We start from the raw sequence: 15,453 nt of genomic DNA, 5'->3' as shown, positions 1-15,453 counted from the left end.
AGCAATGGTGTGCTAGTAAAGTCATTCTTATTTGGAATCACCCCTTTGGAACTTGCATGAAAACCTCTATCATTCTCTGCAAACGTGTTGTCATCTGATTCCTGCTTGTTTGTGATGATTATGTTGGTATAACACACTGATAATTAAACTTCACATGCACAGTTCCTGACAAACACTTGACTCCAGGCATAAAATTCGGTTGAACAATGGAACTTATCTGTTCACTGATGGTGTTGTCCACAGTTTCCAGAGTGCAAAGTTACTTTTCTGAATTTTGTGCCAGGCTGTACATAATTCAGACCATTTGATACTTTGTTGTTTTCTTCTGCTTGGGTGTTGTTGATGCCAAAATCAAACAATTCTTTTGCAAAATTGTTACATAAAATTTGCCAGGCAAGCAATACCGGAAGTAATCACTTGTTAGAAAACTCAGATCCATACAAGTGTAAAGGGATCTCAGCTCTAGTCCACCGCATATGATGTACTGTCAACAAACCAGGTATGAATGCTTATAATTTAAATACTAGTTATGAAGAGCTTTCTGGCAAGTATTTGTCACTATGAATAATTTTAGTAGGCTGGAATACTCATGTCATATTTGGTAGTCCTCCATGTAGGATCAGGGAGTAAATCTGTCTTCGCAGCCTGAATAATCATAATTTATGAGATCCAGGTTTAACACCACTTTAAATCTTTTTGACCTTTATTGTGAATTTCCTCGATTCCAGAACTAATAACAAAACTCACCTCAACAACTAAAACCTCTCAAAACCTCTCACTTTCTGACTCTGCAAATCATGCATATATAATTAAGTACATGAAACTGTAATTAGTGAAACTGCCAACGGCATGACTTACAGTTTAAAAGTTAATTACAAATGTTCTTGCTCCAGTAGTTTTACATGAAATAGATTGCCAGATTGATACATAATGGTTGTAATTGTGAACTTTGTAATGTACTGTGCAAAATAATCTTTTATATGTAATCCAATATTGCAAAATATAGAATACTGATTTTCTTCTAAATTACAAAATTGGCTTTTGTGGATAACATTTTCATGAATCCCAGATGTATTGCTTGATATCCTCAGTAAGCTGGTTTTTTATGAAGTGAAGTCATTTTGGCAAAATATGAACATATGATATCTATTTACAATACATTTTGTAAGCTTGAAATTAAAAGGTCAGTTATATAAATTTTTATTACTGTGAGTTTACACGGAATAAATTACCAAATTAACACACAACAATAATTATCTTGGGTTCTACTATTTTTTGTACAAAACAGTATTTTACGTCACACCCAATCATGCAAAACAAATAATACTGATTTTCTTCTCAAATCAAACAGTGGAAAATCCAGGATGAAATAATTATAATATTATGGAAAGGATTGATTCCTACTCACCATATAGTGGAGATGCAGAGTCACAGACTGGCACAACAAAAAGACTGCTAAACAAATAAGCTTTTGGCCAGAAGGCCTTGTTCTGAATTAGACAACATACCCACACACATTCATGCAAGGACTACTCACACACACATGACCACTGTCTGTCTGATGAGACCAGACTCTGGCGAGAGGGGTCACATGTAAGCTGGATTTGCATGAATGTGTGTGCATATGTTGTCTAATTCAGGAAGGCCTTCTGGGCTAAAGATGACTTGTTTAGCAGTCTTTTTGTCATGTCTCTCATGGACTCAACATCTCCACTATACAGTGAGCAGCAATCTACGATTTTCTTGTTAATTACAATTTGGGTTTTGTAACTAACATTTCTTTAAGTGACGAATATATTGCTTTGTATAATCTTTAAGGCTTTTCCTTGCTTTTTTTTACAAAACACAGAAGTTTTATGTAAAAAAAGCGCTGTTTGTTTTAATTTGTGTTAAGAAATTGTTGTTGCAATATTACTCCATTACTTGATTAGCCACCAGCTCATCTAAAGGATTTTTAGCATCAGGTCTAAAGGGAAGGCTGCCACCAAGGTAAGTGAAAACAAATGCCTAACAGTGCTTCACCAAAACATTCAAGCCATAAAGAACAAAGCACAACAGCTAGAAGTAGAATTGGAAAATTTTGATAGCCAAATTTTGTGTATCACTGAACACTGGTGCCAAGGGAAGGAAATTGAACACATTGCATTAGCCTCATATGACCTTGCATGTTACTATAGCAGAATCTCAATGAATGGTGGAGGTTCATGTATCAATGTAAAAAAGGTATGTCATTTAAAGTTAGATATGATCTTTTAGATCTAGGTGAGGACAAACATTTTGAACTTTCTGCTGTTGAAATAATAGGACCTGGCATAGCAAAAAAATTTGTCATATTTTGTGTGTACCGCTCTCCCAGTGGCGACACTGATATATTCTTCTCAAAACTGAATCAAAGCTTAGACAAGGTTTCTGGACCAAAAGCAAATGTAATTATCTGTGGTGACTAAAACATTAATATGATGAAGTCTGATAAGGCTAGCAACATATATGTGAATATCCTAAGCTGGTATGGAATATCCTCCCTTGTTAATTGTCCAACCACAATAACGAAAGAATCTTCCTCATCTATAGATCATGTAGCTACAGATATTGATAGTAAAAAGTGTCATATTGTTGTCCAAAGCCTGGGCCTATCAGACCACCTCTGGCAGATCATAAAAACTAACATTCATGTAGAAACTCCTCCTAAACTGTGTACATACAAAAGAATGTTTTCCAAATCAGCCCTGTATGAGTTTAAATCCCAGCTAGAATATGAAGATTGGAGGGAAGTCTATGCACAAACCAATGCAAATCAGAAATTTATCAAGTTCATGTCAAATTTTAAACTCAAATTTGAAGAGATGTTTCCCAAAACTCTTTATCAAATTAAAACTACAAAGAGAAATCAATGGGTGACTACAGGTATCAAAACATCCTCAGAAACTCTTAGATATCTCAACTCCATAAAAAATAATCAATCTAACCCAGAAGTTCTGCAATTCTACAAAAAGTACAGGAAAATATACAGAAAGGTGTTGCTAGCAGCAAAAAAACTTTCAAACAACAAAATATTACTTGAAGCTGAAAACAAGAGCAAAGCAGCCTGGAACATCATCAGACAGGAAACATCTAACTCTGCTAAAAAGGACCTCAATTCACATATTAAAAACAAAGATGTACCAGTAGGTAACCCTAAAAAATTAGCTGATTTTGTAAAAAATTACAGCAGAAATTTCCAGATACATATGATTTACCTACTCAGAACCAGCCAACAAACTCAACGGTGCTCTTGCAAACTACAGAAAGGGAAGTGGCACTAGTAGTACACCAACTAAAAAATAAAACTTCAGTAGGACTTGATGAAATCCCAGTCTGCGTAATTAAATAATGTATAGACTCCATAAAGGGCCCATTAACAGACATAATTAATGAATCTTTCGAATCTGGATACTTTCCGGAGTACCTAAAACAAGCAAAAGTTATACCTATCCTTAAAAACGGAGATGTGGAAAATGTAGAGAACTACAGGCTGATTTCTATACTGTCTATCATTTCTAAAATAATAGAAATACTAGTCAAAAAGAGATTGCTAAATTACCTGAATAAATGTAACCTTCTTTCCAATGACCAATTTGGTTTTAGGCCCGGAAAAGGCACACAATCCGCTATAGCACAGTTCACTAAAGTAATTTTAGAAGCACTGGACAAAGGTGAAAATGTAAGTGGTATCTTTTTAGACTTGTCCAAGGCCTTTGATACAGTTGACCACAAAATCTTACTTCATAAATTAGAGAAAATAGGAATAAGAGGTGTGACAAAGAAGTGGTTCAAATCATACTTGGAAAACAGAGTTCAACGAGTTGAGATATCACAAGTTTCAAACAATTCCCTTATAAAACACCTGTCTGACCCAGAAAATGTGAATATAGGCGTCCCACAGGGAAGTGTATTAGGCCCAATATTGTTTCTTATATACATTAATGACTTCCCACAAAGTATCAGACATGGAGAACAAATACATTTTGCTGATGACAGCAACATAGTAATAACAGGTGAAAATCCAACACAACTGTCACAAAGAGCAAACGAGGCTCTCAATGATGTACACAGCTGGTCATTAAAAAATAAAGTAACCCTAAATGTAAAGAAAACTAACTATATTAACTTCCAATTGAACAAAAAACACAATGCCACTAGAATAAAAGTTAATAATAATGAATTAGAATGTGTAACAAGTACCAAATTCTTAGGGATGAATGTAGACAGACAATTGAAATGGACAAATTATGTGAACATTTTGGCAAAGAAATTATCTACAGCATGCTATGCTCTTAGAATCCTTGCACTGATATGCAATAATACCTGTCTTAAAAAAACATGTTACAGATATCTACACTCAGTCCTCAGCTATGGGATCATGTTTTGGGGAACAAGTGCCAGTAACATACAAACTGTGTTCAATGTACAAAAAAGAGCCATAAGGATAATAACAAACAGCAACAAAAGCGTCCACTGTCTAGAATTATTTAGAAAACTAAGCATTCTAACTGTTTCTTGTGAGTATATCTTTCAGAACATAATGTTCATTAAGAAAAATTTCAACATGTACAACACAAACAGCCTAATAAGTGACCATGAAACAAGAGCCTGTCACCACCTCCATCTAGATAGAAAGAACAAGGCAAAGACGCAAAAAGTATATTTTATAATGGGATAAAACTGTATAACAAATTACCACAGGAAATTAAAGAAATAAATGAGCCCCTCACTTTCAAACAAAAGCTTAAAACCTTCTTAGTAAGTAAAAGCTGTTATACTGTAAAAGAATATTTAACATAGATGTAGATTATTAGCAACATATGACATTACCACCAAAATATTATGTAATTATAAATGTGTGTATGACTAGTTATAAAAACTACACAAAATATGAGAAACCTGTTTCATTGTAAATGTAAATGTGTGCTCATGAGTTGTAAACTGACAACATCCATACAATATTTATTGTTCCATGGATGAATAAATAAATAAATAAATAAATAAATAAATACTCAAAGCTTCACAGGTGTCATTAACATTGCATTCTGTAGTATGTATATGTAAAATATGCACAGATGTGAGACATTTGGTGTTATTTTATACTAACAAGAGACTGCTGTAATATTCAATTGATATTCCCAGTTTGTTCCATTGGAGTATGCAACCAGGAACTCAGAAACACATGAGACAGAAACCACAGTACCAAGTTGGCCCCATGTTGGCACACTTGGCAAAGAAAATGAGGAGATGTACGTCAAAGGGAGATAAGATAAAGCCCAATTCACACTGGCCATCATGGCACCATTACATCACTGCACCATCACATCAGCATGTATTAACACAGTATTTCATATCAGGTCAGTCAGGTCATGTGATCTCAACTGGCATGGTTTTGTCAACTATTTTCTCATAGGACCTGTAGACTATGAAATATGTTTCTCTACTGTTTTTATGTGAGAAGTGCACATACACAATGAGGTAGCTTATACATTGATCAGCCAAAACATTATGAACACTGCCCACCACGTATTGGGTGTCACCTGGTAGCACTGTAGGCACATGTAACAAAAGTACATAAGCCGAGGAGACATGGACAAGGGGATCACCCTAGTAAAGATGTGGGTTGCAAATGGGGAAATTCATTGAGATAAGCAACTTTGAGAAAGGGCAGATCATTATTACACATATCCTGTGAATGAGTATCTTGAAAATGGCAAAGTTGGTCAAATGTTCATATGCTACTGTCATGAACAAATATGGAAAGAGATAGAAGAATAGTGAAACTACCACTAGGCAATAAATGTTTGGACATCCATGACTATTCACAGAAATGGGGTTTGGAGGATTGTCTGCTCTGTAAAGTGGTACAGGTGGCAATCTGTGGCATCTCTGCCAAAAGAGCACAATGCTGGTGCCCACACAAGTATTTCAGACCAGACTGTTCATCGTACATTGTTGAACATGGAGCTCCACAGCAGGCCACCCCTACTTGTTCACATGTTGACCCAACAACATTGTCAGTTATGACTGCAGTGGGCAGGGGACCACCAGGACTGGACTGTCGATCAATGGAAACATGTCGACTCTTCGCGTGAATCACATTTTTGTTACGCTAGGTTGATGGTTGTCTGCACAAAAGCCATAACTGAGGTGAATGGTGGCTTGAAAAAAGCAGTGCACCATGGATGCAGGCTGGAGGGAACAGTATTAAGCTATCGGAGACAATCTCCTGCACTTGCATGGGACATGTGGTAGTAATTGAAGATACTCTGACAGTTGCGAACCACCTGCATTCCTTTATGCTTGATGTCTTCCCAATGGTGATATCATCTTTCAGTAGTATAATTTACCATGTTTCAGAGCCAGAACCACGCTACTACAGTGGTTTGAGGAGCATTATAGTGAACTAATGTTGTTGTCTCAGTGACCAATTTCACCTGATGTAAATCCTGTGGAAGCCATCTTGGTCCCTATCGGGTGCCATCACTGCGTACACAAATCAGTGGCCCATTATTTACATGAAAGCCATGAACTGTGTGTAGGCACCTAATGCCCCATACCTGCATAAACCTACCAACTAATTGTTGGATCCCCAATACACAGAACCAGTGATGTATTTCGTTCCAAAGGTGGAAGCTGTTAAGCAGGTGGTCATAATGTTTTGGCTCATCAGTGTATATGTGGTTGCTGGAGTCCACATTCGTACTTAAATAACATTTATTAGACTCATATGGTTTGCAGCTTTCAGATATAGCTTGTATATTACAGGAGGAGGACAGAAGTGTTAAATAATGCAAGAGAAAAGAGTGTAGGTCCGAAAATTGATGACATTACATGGTACAGAAGGGAAATTTCACATGCCGTATAAGGAGGTTGAGGAAGAGGAATATATATTTTATAAATATTTTAGAACATAGAAGTACCATTTGTTTCATTTGTTATGACAAATTGCCCCCCCCCCCCCCCCCCCCAAATTGCTGAAAGGAACATAGTGTTACTGGCTGTCATCACACACCGCGAGGTAGTTAGAGATTAAGTTTAGTTGCCAGTCAAATGTAAATTTTCGTGCAATAGACGTATCTCCCTTACTGTCTTACCCTTCAAGATTTATAGGTTTTCCTTATACTTCGTATTTGGCTTGTAATAGTTCAAGCGCATTGTTTGTACTGGGGTTAGCTTGTGAAACCACACAAATATTGATCAATGATATCTGCAAAACTGTTTCACACGCAATCCACAGAGCCACTTAACAATATGCAAACCTCCCACAAATACATATTCAAACAAACAACTGTAATGCATTAATTGATATATACTTCACCAAAAAAGCATTTTGTCACTAAAGGTATCAGTCCATTTCTTTACCAAACATTACAAATGCTTGACAACATAGAAGTAAATTACACTTATCGGTTTGATTCTACCAAATTCTTTCACTTCAAGCTGAAGCGATATTGCAATCCATTCATTGTAAAATATGAAATACTGGTACCAATATGTATAAAAATTTGCTTTATAAATGTAATAGCCCCCACATGAACCATGGACCTTGCCGTTGGTGGGGAGGCTTGCGTGCCTCAGTGATACAGATAGCTGTACCGTAGGTGCAACCACAACGGAGGGGTATCTGTTGGGAGGCCAGAAAAATGTGTGGTTCCTGAAGAGGGGCAGCAGCCTTTTCAGTAGTTGCAGGGGCAACAGTCTGGATGATTGACTGATCTGGCATTGTAACACCAACCAAAATGGCCTTGCTGTGCTGATGCTGAGAACGGCTGAAAGCAAGGGGAAACTACAGCCGTAATTTTTCCCAAGGGCATGCAGTTTTACTGTACAGTTAAATGATGATGGCGTCCTCTTGGGTAAAATATTCCGGAGGTAAAATAGTCCCCGATTCGGATCTACGGGCGAGGACTACTCAAGAGGACGTCGTTCTCAGGAGAAAGAAAACTGGTGTTCTATGGATCGGAGTGTGGAATGTCAGATCCCTTAATCGGGCACGTAGGTTAGAAAATTTAAACAGGGCAATGGATAGGTTAAAGTTAGATATAGTAGGAATTAGTGAAGTTCGGTGGCAGGAGGAACAAGACTTCTCGTCACGTGAATACAGGGTTATGAATACAAAATCAAATAGGGGTAATGCAGGAGTAGGTTAAATAATGAATAAAAAAATAGGAGTGCGGGCAAGCTACTACAAACAGCATAGTGAACACTTTATTGTGGCCAAGATAGACACCAAGTCCACGCCTACAATAGTAGTACAAGTTTATATGCCAACTAGCTCTGCAGATGATGAAGAAATTGATGAGATGTATGATGAGATAAAAGAAATTATTCAGATAGTGAAGGGAGACGAAAATTTAATAATCATGGGTGACTGGAATTCGATAGTAGGAAAAGGGAGAGAAGGAAACGTAGTAGGTGTATATGGATTGGGCGTAAGAAATGAAAGAGGAAGTCACCTGGTAGAATTTTGAATCATGAAAGAAGGTTGTATACATGGAAGGAGCCTGGAGATACTGACAGGTTTCAGATAGATTATATAATGGTAAGACAGAGATTTAGGAACCAAGTTTTAAATTGTAAGACATTTCCAGGGGCAGATGTGGACTCTGACCACAATCTATTGGTTATGAACTGTATATTAAAACTGAAGAAACTGCAAAAAGATGGGAATTTAAGGAGATGGGACCTGGATAAACTGAAAGAACCAGAGGTTTTACAGAGTTTCAGGGAGAGCATAAGGGAACAACTGACAGGAATGGGGGAAAGAAATACAGTAGAAGAAGACTAGTTAGCTTTGAGAGATGAAGTAGTGAAGGTAGCAGAGGATCAAGTAGGTAAAAAGATGACGACTAGCAAAAATCCTTGGGTAACAGAAGAAATATTGAATTTAAGTGTTGAAAGGAGAAAATATAAAAATGCAGTAAATAAAGCAGGCAAAAAGGAATACAAACGACTCAAAAATGGGAACGACAGGAAGTGCAAAATGGCTAAGTAGGGATGGCTAGAGGACAAATGTAAGGATGTAGAGGCTTATCTCACAAGGGGTAAGATAGATACTGCCTACAGGAAAATTAAAGAGACCTTTGGAGAAAAGAGAACCACTTGTATGAATATCAAGAACTCAGATGGAAACCCAGTTCAAAGCAAAGAGTGGAAAGCAGAAAGGATGGAAGGAGTATATAGAGGGTCTATACAAGTGCAATGTACTTGAGGACAATATTATGGAAATGGAAGAGGATGTAGATGAAGATGAAATGGGAGATATGATACTGCGCGAAAAGTTTGACAGAGCACTGAAAGACCTGAGATGAAACGAGGCCCTGGGAGTTGACAACATTCCATTAGCACTACTGAAAGCCTTGGGAGAGCCAGTCCTGACAAAACTCTACCATCTGGTGAGCAAGATGTATGAGACAGGTGAAATACCCTCAGACTTCAAGAAGAATATAATAATTCCAATCCCAAAGAAAACAGGTGTTGACAGATGTGAAAATTACCGAATGATCTGTTTAATAAGTCATGGCTGCAAAATACTAACATGAATTCTTTACAGACGAATGGAAAGACTGGTAGAAGCTGACCTCAGGGAAGGTCAGTTTGGATTCTGTAGAAATATTGGAACACATGAGGCAATACTTGTCCTACTACTTATCTTAGAAGCTAGATTAAGGAAAGGCAAACCTACGTTTCTAGCATTTGTAGACTTAGCAAAAACTTTGACAATGTAGACTGGAATATTCTCTTTCAAATTCTTAAGGTGGCAGGGATAAAATACAGGGAGCGAAAGGCTATTTACAGTTTGGACCATAACCGGTGGCAGTTATAAGAGTTGAGGGACATGAAAGGGAAGCAGTGGTTGGGAAGGGAGTGAGATACAGTTGTAGCCTCTCCCCAATGTTATTCAATATGTATATTGAGCAAGCATTAAAGGAAACAAAAGAAAAATTTGGAGTAGTTATTAAAATCCATGGAGAAGAAAGAGAAACTTTGAGGTTCACCGATGACAGTGTAATTCTGTCAGAGACAGCAAAGGACTTGGAAGAGCAGTTGAACAGAATGGATAGTGTCTTGAAAGGAGGATATAAGATGAACATTAACAAAAGCAAAATGAGGATAATGGAATGTAGTTGAATTAAGTCAGGTGATGCTGAGGGAATTAGATTAGGAAATGAGACACTTAAAGTAGTAAAGGAGTTTTGCTATTTGGGGATCAAAATAACTGATGATGGTCAAAGTAGAGAGGATATAAAATGTAGACTGTCAATGGCAAGGAAAGCATTTCTGAAGAAGAGAAATTTGTTAACATCGAGTATAGATTTAAGTGTCAGGAAGTCATTTCAGTAAGTATTTGTATGGAGTGTAGCCATGTATGGAAGTGAACCATGGACGATAAATAGTTTAGACAAGAAGAGAATAGAAGCTTTAGAAATGTGGTGCTACAGAAGAATGCTGAAGATTAGATGGGTAGATCACATAACTAATGAGTAGGTATTGAATAGGATTGGGGAGAAGAGGAGTTTGTGGGACAACTTAACTAGAAGAAGGGATTGGTTGGTAGGACATGTTCTGAGGCATCAAGGGATCACCAATTTAGTATTGGAGGGCAGCATGGAGGGTAAAAATCGTAGAGGGAGAGCAATAGGTGAATACACTAAGCAGATTCAGAAGGATGTAGGTTGCAGTAGGTACTGGGAGATAAATAAACTTGCTCAGGATAGAGTAGGATGGAGAGCTGAATCAAACCAGTCTCAGGACTGAAGACCACAACAACAACAACAACAAATGTAATAGAACACATAGTTTAGAAGTGCTATTGAAAACCAATTTCTGGTACATGGTAATTATAACACAAATAAGAGAAGTTTTAAGATTGTTATGAATATTTGTTCCACAATGCTCCTTTCATAACTGAGTTTGAGTACTTCCTATCACTCATGTTGTACACTTCAGACTGCTACCTTGCTGTTTCAGTTAATCTTTTTTCATTCATTATAAAATTGTAAATTTTAGCAAAAGAAATAATAACATGAATTATTTTACAACAAATACTGTGTAACAAAGACTTAGAATAATAACTGATATAAATCACTGAAGTCATAATGAAATGAATTATGGAGCTTGAGTGCATTGATGTGTATGAAATGCGCATAGGGCTCACGTGATCAACAATGGACAATGATGTCAGCCATCAATACTTTCTTTCCAAGAAACCTTGAAGGTGCTGTTGCATGATGTCCAGTGTGGATGCCACCATTAGAAATGTATGTTTTGACATGAAGTGACGTGACACAATGGTCAATGTGAATATTGATCTTCACACATAAAGTGTAGCAGTCCCGATGTTCTACTGAGACTGTTTTCACACACATACACACACACACACACACACACACACACACACACACACTCACACACACACAATTAATAATAACAATAATAATAGTAATTATTATTATTATTCTTTCTTTTCTCAGATGTTATGTCCGGTCAAAAATTGAAAGTGACGCGGACCTTGATCAAGTGTGACTTCCTTTTAACTATACAGTATATGTTACATTGCATTTAGGAACTTTCGGATAATTGAACACGTATCAATAATTACAATTTCTGTAGTTGTATATATAAGTTTGGATGTAGCTGTATTGCGTTGATGTACTGGTGGATATTGTGTGGTATGACTCCTGTAGTTGATAGTATAATTGGTATAATGTCAACTTTATCCTGATGCCACAAGTCCTTGACTTCCTCAGCCAGTTGGATGTATTTTTCAATTTTTTCTCCTGTTTTCTTTTGTATATTTGTTGTATTGGGTATGGATATTTCGATTAGTTGTGTTAATTTCATCTTTTTATTGGTGAGTATGATGTCAGGTTTGTTATGTGGTGTTGTTTTATCTGTTATAATGGTTCTGTTCCAGTATAATTTGTATTCATCATTCTCCAGTACATTTTTTGGTGCATACTTGTATGTGGGAACGTGTTGTTTTATAAGTTTATGTTGTAAGGCAAGCTGTTGATGTATTATTTTTGCTACATTGTCATGTCTTCTGGGGTATTCTGTATTTGCTAGTATTGTACATCCACTTGTGACTTGATCTACTGTTTCTATTTGTTGTTTGGAAAGTCTGCATTTATCTGTTGTGGTATTGGGATCTTTAATGATATGCTTGCTGTAATATCTGGTGTTTATTGTTTGATCCTGTATTGCAATCATGAATCCTTCCGTCTCACTGTATACATTGCCTTTTCTTAGCCATGTGTTGGATGCGTCTTGATCCGCGTGTGGCTGTGTTAGATGATACGGGTGCTTGCCATGTAGTGTTTTCTTTTTCCAATTTACTTTCTTTGTATTATTATTATTATTATTATTATAAAAACTAAAAGGAAACCGAATGGTAATGTGCACTGATGCTATTCTGGAGCATATTCACATTTATATGTAAATGCACCAATGGACATATTAATATATATTTCCTTTTTTCCTTTTTAAATATTACTAAGTGATTACTTTTATGAGTGTTATTGGTATTTTTACTATAATATCATCATTATTGTTATCAATATTATTATTCCTGTTTTTATGCTAAGACACAACTTTGTAATCAGTCAAAACACAACAACTTCAATAAAGTTTTAAAACATGACCCGTCATACACAGGGAGAGAGTAGGTCTCATGCAAATAATAATTAAATAAATAATCATTGAATGCAGACTATTTGGCTGTGAATCCATGTGTTTCCTAGAGAAAAAGCAAAATGGTTGCATGCTTCATGCCACAGCTTGTTGGACAGCTATGGATTGGTATCAGGTGTGACAGAGTGACCACTTTTGTGAGGCAGTGTTTGTTGCAGGCAAATGTAGTCTGCATGTCAGGAGTACACACAGATTTTCTGTATTGCTCCAGCTACGCCTTCAGTGAGGGTAGCCTGAATCACCAATGTGTGTGGCAGGTGACGTCCATAAAAGTTGAGGATCCAGAATGACATTTTCACTCTACAGCAGAGTGTGTGCTGATATGAAACTTCCTGGCAGATTAAAACTGTGTGCCGGACCAAGACAGGAACTCAGGACCTTTGCCTTTCGCAGGCAAGTGCTCTACCAACTGAGCTACCCAAGCACGACTCATGTTCCATCCTCACAGCTTTACTTCTGGAGGTAGGAGACGAGGTACTGGCAGAAGTAAAGCTGTGAGGACGGGGCGTGAGTCGTGCTTGGGTAGCTCAGTTGGTAGAGCACTTGCCTGCAAAAGGCAAAGGTCCCAAGTTTGAGTCTTGGTCCGGCACACAGTTTTAATCTGCCAGGAAGTTTCATATCAGCACACACTCTGCTGCAGAGTGAAAATCTCATTCTGGAAACATCCCCCAGGCTGTGGCTAAGCCGTGTCTCTGCAACATTATTTCTTTCAGGAGTGCTAGTTCTGCGAGGTTCGCAAGAGAGCTTCTGTAAAGTTTGAAAGGTAGGAGACAAGGTACTCGTAGAAGTAAAGCTGTGAGGATGGGGTGTGAGTTGTGCTTGGGTAGCTCAGTTGGTAGAGCACTTGCCTGCAAAAGGCAAAGGTCCCGGGTTCGAGTCTTGGTCCGGCACACAGTTTTCATCCGCCAGGAAGTTTCATATCGTCACACACTCCGCTGCAGAGTGAAAATCTCATTCTGGAAACATCCCCCAGGCTGTGGCTAAGCCGTGTCCCTGCAACATCCTTTCTTTCAGGAGTGCTAGTTCTGCGAGGTTCGCAGGAGAGCTTCTGTAAAGTTTGAAAGGTAGGAGACAAGGTACTGGTAGAAGTAAATCTGTGAGGATGGAGTGTGAGTTGTGCTTGGGTAGCTCAGTTGGTAGAGCACTTGCCCGTGAAAGGCAAAGGTCCTGAGTTCGAGTCTCGGTCCGGCACACAGTTTTAATCTGCCAGGAAATTTCAAAGTTGAGGATGTCTAGAAAACATCATAAGTCATGGGGAGTCTGTGGTGGTGGTAACTGCTGGATGGGCTCTGTTTGTTCAGGCACGGTTTTAAGCCATTGATGTTGAGGATGTGTCCAAGATAGGTAACTTTGTTTCTCTGCAACTGAGATTTATCTTCATTAATGACCACACCTGCATCTAGAAGGGCAGCGAGAGCTAGTTCAAGGTGCTACTTGTGATCTTGGAGGTTGGCAGGAAAGATTAGGATATTGCCAAGGTACATGTAGCAGTAGTCCAATTTGAAGAGAATGACACTGATGAATAATTGCCATGTCTGGGCAGTGTTTTTTGATTGATAGGCCATGAAAGGAAACTCAAAAATTCTGAAAGGTGTAATGGTAGCAGCTTTAGAGATGTCATCCAGATGCATAGTTATTTGAAGGCAGGCCTTCCTGCAATCAGTGAGACTAAAGAGGGAATCTGTGAGGGAATGCACAAAGTTTTGAACAATACTGATTGGGTAACTATAGCACATTGTTCTGTAATGATCATAGAGTCTAACAGAACTGTCATTTTTTTGGCACTAGTTTGATGGGTGAGGCTCAGAAGCTGTCCAAGGAGTGAATTATACCCAATTGTAGCAGTTCATCAACCACCACTTTTGCTGAATGAAATTTTCACTCTGCAGTAGAGCGTGTGCTGATATAAAACTTCCTGGCAGATTAAAACTGTGTGCCACACCAAGACTCAAACTCGGGGACCTTTGCCTAACGTGGGCACATGCTCTACCAAGGTCCCGAGTTTGAGTCTCGGTCTGCTGTAGAGTGAAAATTTCATTCTGGAAACATCCCCAGGCTGTGGCGAAGCCATGTATCTGCAATATCCTTTCTTCCAGAAGTGCTAGTCTTGTAAGGTTCGCAGGAAAGCTTCTATGAAGTTTGGAAGGTAGGAGATGAGGTAATGGCAGAAGTGAAACTGTGAGGACAGATTGTGAGTTGTGCTTGGGTAGATCAGGTGGTAGAGCACTTGCCTGCAGAAGGCAAAGGTTCCTAGTCTGAGTCTCGGTCTGGCATGCAGTTTTAATCTGCCAGGAAGTTTCGCCACCTTTGCTGCCCATAGAAGAACCAGGGCCAAGCAGTGTGCCTTGTGGTGGAATGGCGAGTTGGGGTTCATGAGAATGTGGTGTGTTGTAGTGTTGAAAGTGGTGCATTGAAGAACATTTGCTTTGAATGTGGGGAGGGTGAGACACACAGGTGATGCAATGGTTAACGAGGCAGAAGGCACTGCACTAACCTGTGTCTGTGATGTGATTTCATTGAAAGCACAAGTGCCTGAGGTGGAGGTGATAGGGCATGGTTGGTAGTGGCAGTCACAGCTGTAACATCAGTTACGAGTGAGAGCCCATCACACAGCCAATGCACGTGCATGGGTGCAGCAGATGTGATGTAGATATGTTGGAACAGGCTTGTATTTTCAGCGTTTTCAGGTGAAGATGATGTGCTGACATGATGGCATCCATGCTTGTGGCACACTCT

Source organism: Schistocerca nitens, chromosome 6, assembly GCF_023898315.1.
Source record: "Schistocerca nitens isolate TAMUIC-IGC-003100 chromosome 6, iqSchNite1.1, whole genome shotgun sequence".
NCBI lineage: Eukaryota > Metazoa > Arthropoda > Insecta > Orthoptera > Acrididae > Schistocerca > Schistocerca nitens.
The sequence above is the reverse complement of the archived record's forward strand: the minus strand, read 5'-3'. Positions refer to the sequence as shown.